The sequence below is a fragment of the Sinocyclocheilus grahami genome, unplaced genomic scaffold (assembly GCF_001515645.1).
Source record: "Sinocyclocheilus grahami isolate Dianchi unplaced genomic scaffold, SAMN03320097.WGS_v1.1 scaffold122.1, whole genome shotgun sequence".
Lineage (NCBI taxonomy): Eukaryota > Metazoa > Chordata > Actinopteri > Cypriniformes > Cyprinidae > Sinocyclocheilus > Sinocyclocheilus grahami.
This window is the reverse complement of record NW_015505301.1, coordinates 1794511-1800783: the sequence shown is the minus strand read 5'-3', so window position 1 is coordinate 1800783 and position 6273 is coordinate 1794511. Positions and strand designations below refer to the sequence as shown.

At 36.5% G+C, this 6273-nt stretch overlaps 1 pseudogene; it reads left to right on the top strand.

Annotated features, from left to right (window-relative positions):
* Window positions 1-6273, top strand: part of LOC107589935 (double-stranded RNA-binding protein Staufen homolog 2-like) — a 138273-nt pseudogene that overhangs the window by 130337 nt on the left and 1663 nt on the right.

Sequence of the window (6273 nt, the reverse complement as noted above, 5' to 3'; positions counted from 1 at the left end):
TATATATATATATATATATATATATATATATATATATATATATATATATATATATATATATATATATATATATGAAATACAAATCAAATACGTACTGTATAAGTGGCATTTAATAAAAATGATGCTTAAGGATTATTTCTATGAAAAATGAAATGTATTATTAAAAATTAAACCAATTACAAAGTTCAAATTTGTTCAAAGTTCAAATTTGAATTGCAATTCCTTTGATGTTAGTTTACGAGTTTGTAAACTTTGTGGTTTAGTCGAAGTTTCTCCTTGGCTGTTCTGCCTGTGGGCTCAATGACGTTCCAGAGCAAAACAGGATATCAGTTACACCTGAGTTATCAGATGCTATTATTTCAGCACACTGTGTCCGCACACTTGATTTATTGCTAATTTTTTGCATATCGGCCCATAACGTGGCCGATTGGGCAGCAAAAACCCACTCATTGACCGGAGGAAATGCAAGCCTGAAAACGTTGACCTAATAACATTAGATAAACGTTAGATAAACACAGAGCTGGAAGGAGCCAAACAAAACAGAGGGAGCAGAAAGCGTCCTGTCAGTCTCGGGTTTCTGATAGTGAGTGTTATTTAAAAAGCAGCTGATGTGGGTTATGTTGTCTCACTCAAAGCCATCTGTTTCCTTACCTCACACAGGCTGCTCTTAGTGCCTTGAAACAGCTGTCAGAACAAGGACTGGACCCGGTGGATGGACCAATCAAGGTAGAAAATGGATCATGTGACATGTATGTACAAACGGTGCCGTAAGTATCCCACAACACATAGATCACATATGTAAATAACTCCCGACCAGAAGAAATCAGTTATCTTTCAGTGATGTTATATCTAAATGACAAAAGCACTCAGAGGCAATCTGGGTAGCCATTGCCTTTTATATAAACTGTTAGGAGATTCTCAAGATGATTTAATGAAATGGACATGATTTATAATTTTTTCCATTTAAATATTTACAGATCATCATGTTAGCGGCCTTGAAATGCTTCCCATGTGTTGTTCCAAGCAGAGTTAGCTTAATTTAAGCCAATATATTGGCCCGATTCTTGCATAAACCAGAATTAATTCAATGTTTTGAATGCTGTCCTAAAATTTATGATGAAATATCAGTTCATTACATAAGTAAATAACAGTTTATTTAAAAACAACTGCCACAGTACGAGGATACAGCGCTGGTTAATGATTGATTGATTGATTGAGATCATTGTTACAGGTTATGTAATCGGGTGGGGAACACAAAATAAAATGAATCAGCTTTGCTCATGAATATTCATTTTGCTATTTGACAGTCATAATTGATTTGCATAAGGGAATACCTTATGCATCTGTTCACATCACCAGTTTTACAGTCGTCGTTTTATGTAACCGGGTACACGTTTTTTTTTTCTCTGCACTGCAGCTCAACAAAACAAAACTCTTAAAGGTGGAGGGGAACTTATAAAGACACGTATGATGGTTGCTTTTTTACCTGAATATGCAAAATAATAAAAGCCTTTAAAGGGGTAGTTCACCCAAAAATGAAAATTCTGATTTCGTTCCAAACCCGAAAATAAGACCTCGTTCATCTTCGGAACACAAATTAAGATATTTTTGATGAAATCCGAGAGTTTTCTGACCCTGCATAGACAGCAACACAACTACCAGTTTAAAGGTCCAGAAAGGTAGTAAGGACATCGTTAAAATAGTCCATGTGACGCCAGGGGTTCAACCATAATTTTACGAAGCTACGAGAATACTTTTTGTGCGCAAAGAAAACAAAAATAAAGACTTTATTCAACAATTCTTCTCCCCCGAGTTACCGTCCTCCGCCATTATCGAGAGTACCACAACGCACAAAAAGGATTCTCGTGAACTGCGGTTTTCCACAAAAATAAAAAATTAACGTTTGAAAGCAGAGAAAGATTTATGGTTGTTTTTTGTATTGTTGTATTGTAATTGTACTGTTGTTAAATGATAATATAGTTAAAATATTATTATAAAATACTTTAGTTAAATAGTATTAAAGTTATATTTATTTATTGGTTTATTTTTTATAATTTGAATTAATAATGATAATAATAATAATAAATATATTTGAATAGTAATCATTTTAATTCAAATTAGACACGTTGCGCCAATTTCTTCTGCCTGTTTTTTAATGAAATAATGCACGTACTGTTCCATGGCTGGTAAAAATATTTTCTTGAGCCCGGAATGGCAAAATGTTATTTTTAGACCCTGGCTGTATCAATATTTTTGGCCAATCAGATGCTCTCTAGAATGAAAACGTTCCTCCGCATAATCTAATTATCAAAAAAAGGAGCAAGTCACAGTTAACTACAGCCTGTTGGAAAATATGAGCCATTCAAGATTTCACCAAACTCCAAACAGTTGAAAACATGTCAACACAGAAAAGAGAACTACTTGTCAGAAAAATAACTACTCATTATGCGTTCACTGCTTTGTATTGCTACTTCTTGTGTTATTGTCTCCTTAAGATGAATCACTTATGTTCATTTTTGGATAAAAACATCCACTAAATGAATAAATGTAATCAACAAGCCATTTTATGTGGTCTTTAGTTAGTACACACTGCGCGCACACACACACACACACACACACACACACACACACAGTATAGTAAATATCAGTGACAGGTGGAGCTCCTTTCTGATTTTGAGCTGCAGAGACAGACAAGATTTGTCCTTTAAATGTCAACATCTGAAACCTGTCAGCTCACTCCACATAATGACTAAAAGGATTACACACACACACACACTGGCTGAGCTTATCACTTTCAGAGAAACACACGCACACAATATGGATTTTCCAGCAGTGGAAACCCTCTCGCCACTCCACTCCGTGTCTTTGCATGATCTTTATCCTCCTGCAATCAGAGGGTTTGCTGTGGGAAAAATGAATCTCTGTCATATCCGTGATGAACAGAGCGCTGGAGAATGAAATATGGGAATGGAAATGATAGACACACCAGAATGGAAATCTCACCAACCCGTTCAAGAATATTTTCATAGTAGGTGTGCCGTAGGAAAAGGTTAAAGAAATGTTTATTTACAGTGGCTTCGGCTTCTCAGTGCAGTCATGAGCTAGAACAGAACAAAGAGGAGAAACTACCCTGTTCGACAACCCGTATAGGTCACAATGAAAGGGGCTGATGGGAAGCAAATACTTCAGTAAAAATCATTAAGAGCCATTTATCTGTACATCACTGCATTACTTAATATAATTTATATATGCATCACTGGTTAAAAGTTTATTTGATAAAAAGAAACTGTAATATTGTGAAATATTATTACAATTCAAAATAACTGTTTTCTATTTAATTTTCTATTTTAAAATCGTATTTATTTCTGTGATGCAAAGCTGAATTTTCAGCATCATTACTTTAGTCTTCATTGAATCACATGATTCTTCAGAAATCATTATAATATGCAGATTTTGTGTTCAAGAAACATTTAATTTTTATTATAAGTAGCAATGCAATTGTGATTAAAAGTTATTTACTATCACTTTTGATTAATTTAATGCATGCTTGCTAAAAACAAACTGACCCCCAACTTTTGAACAGTAGAGGTTATTATTAAATATTAATTGATAACATAATTTTATAGGTATTGACAAAACCACACAACCTATTTCTTAATAAATTATTTTAATGTATGTTATTTTATCATTCTTACTCTTTATTATTTGTATTTTTATTATAGATTTTATGTATAATTCTGTATTTTTATATTTTACATTTATATTATTTTGTATTTACTTTTTATGTTTGTATTATATTATTATATGTATTATTATTTATATATAATATTTATATATATACAGTGGTGTGAAAAAGTGTTGGCCCCCTCCCTGTTTTTAAATTTGTTGCATATTTGTCACACTTAAAAGATTCAGATCATCAAACTAATTTTAATATTACACAAAGATAATGCAAGTAAATACAAAATGCCGTTTTTAAATGATTATTTATTTTATCAAGGGAAAAAAGCTCACAGTGCATGTCAGAGCAAATGAGAATCATGAGGTCAAAGGAACTGCCTGAAGAGCTCAGAGACAGAATTGTGGCAAGGCACAGATCTGGCCAAGGTTACAAAAAAATTTCTGCTGCACTTAAGGTTCCCAAGAGCACAGTGGCCTCCATTCCTTAAATGGAAGACGTTTGGGACGATCAGAACCCTTCCTAGAGCTGGCCGTCCGGCCAAACTGAGCTATCGGGGGGGAAGAGCCTTGGTGAGAGAGGTAAAGAAGAACCCAAAGATCACTGTGGCTGAGCTCCAGAGATGCAGTCGGGAGATGGGAGAAAGTTGTAGAAAGTCAACCATCACTGCAGCCCTCCACCAGTCGGGGCTTTATGGCAGAGTGGCCCGACGGAAGCCTCTCCTCCGTGCAAGACACATGAAAGCCCGCATGGCGTTTGCTAAAAAACACCTGAAGGCCTCCAAGAAATCATCAGAATAAGATTCTCTGGTCTGATGAGACCAAGATATAACTTTTTGGCCTTAATTCTAAGCGGTATGTGTGGAGAAAACCAGGCACTGCTCATCACCTGTCCAATACAGTCCCAACAGTGAAGCATGGTGGTGGCAGCATCATGCTGTGGGGGTGTTTTTCAGCTGCAGGGACAGGACGACTGGTTGCAATTGAGGGAAAGATGAATGCGGCCAAGTACAGGGATATCCTGGATGAAAACCTTCTCCAGAGTGCTCAGGACCTCAGACTGGGCCGAAGGTTTATCTTCCAACAAGACAATGACCCTAAGCACACAGCTAAAATAACGAAGGAGTGGCTTCACAACACCTCTGTGACTGTTCTTGAATGGCCCAGCCGGAGCCCTGACTTAAACCCAATTGAGCATCTCTGGAGAGACCTAAAAATGGGTGTCCACCAACGTTTACCATCTAACCTGACAGAACTGGAGAGGATCTGCAAGGATGAATGGCAGAGGATCCCCAAATCCAGGTGTGCAAAACTTGTTGCATCTTTCCCAAAAAGACTCATGGCTGTATTCGATCAAAAGGGTGCTTCTACTAAATACTGAGCAAAGGGTCTGAATACTTAGGACCATGTGATATTTCAGTTTTTCTTTTTTAATAAATCTGCAAAAATGTCAACAATTCTGTGTTTTTCTGTCAATATGGGGTGCTGTGTGTACATTAATGAGGAAAAAAAATGAACTTAAATGATTTTAGCAAATGGCTGCAATATAACAAAGGGGGTCTGAATACTTTCCATACCCACTGTATATATCCAGCGGGTATAATAAATATTGAATACGTCACCATTTTTATCAGTAAATATATTTCTAAAGGTGCTGTTCACATGAAATTTTCACCAGATGTCGGTAACAACCCAAGTAATCCATATATACAAAGAAAACAAAACAAATAATTTCAGAAATTAAGTTCTGTGTAATAAAATGGGATGACCCAGGGGAAAAGTATTGAACACTCTTACTGAAATGTATTTAATACTTCGTACAAAAGCCTTTGCTGGTAATGACAGCTTCAAGACGCCTCCTGTATGGAGAAACTAGTCGCATGCATTGCTCAGGTGTGTTTTTGGCCCATTCTTCCACAGTGTCTTAAAATCTCGAAGGTTCTGTTGGCATCTTCTATGAACTCTGATCTGTAGTTCTTTCCATAGATTTTCTATTGGATTCAAGTCAGGTGATTGGCTGGGCTATTCTAGCAGCTTTACTTTCTTTCTCTGAAACCAATTGAGAGTTTCCTTGGCTGTGTTTAGGATCATTGTCTCGCTGAAATATCCACCCTTTTTTCATCTTCATCATCCTGGTAGATGGCAGCAGATTTTTATCAAGAATGTCTCTGTACATTTTTCCATTCATCCTTCCTTCAATTATATGAATTTTGCCAGTGCCACACCATGATGTTTTTGGGGTGATGTGCAGTGCCATTTGACCTCCAAACATGGTGTGTATTATGACATCCAAATTTTTGGTCTCATCTGACAAGACTATATTCTCCCAGTATTTCACAGGCTTGTCTAAATGTGGTGCAGCAAACTTTAAACGAGCTTCAACATGCTTTTTCTTCAGCAGTGGAGTCTTGCATGGTGAGTGTGTATACAGGCCACGGCGGTTGAGTGCATTACTTATTGTTTTCTTTGAAACAATTGTACCGGCTAATTCCAGGTCTTTCTGAAGCTCTTCACAAGTGATCCTTGGCTCTTGGACAACTCTTCTGATAATTATTTTCACTCTTCTGTCAGAAATCTTGCGAGGAGCACCTGGTC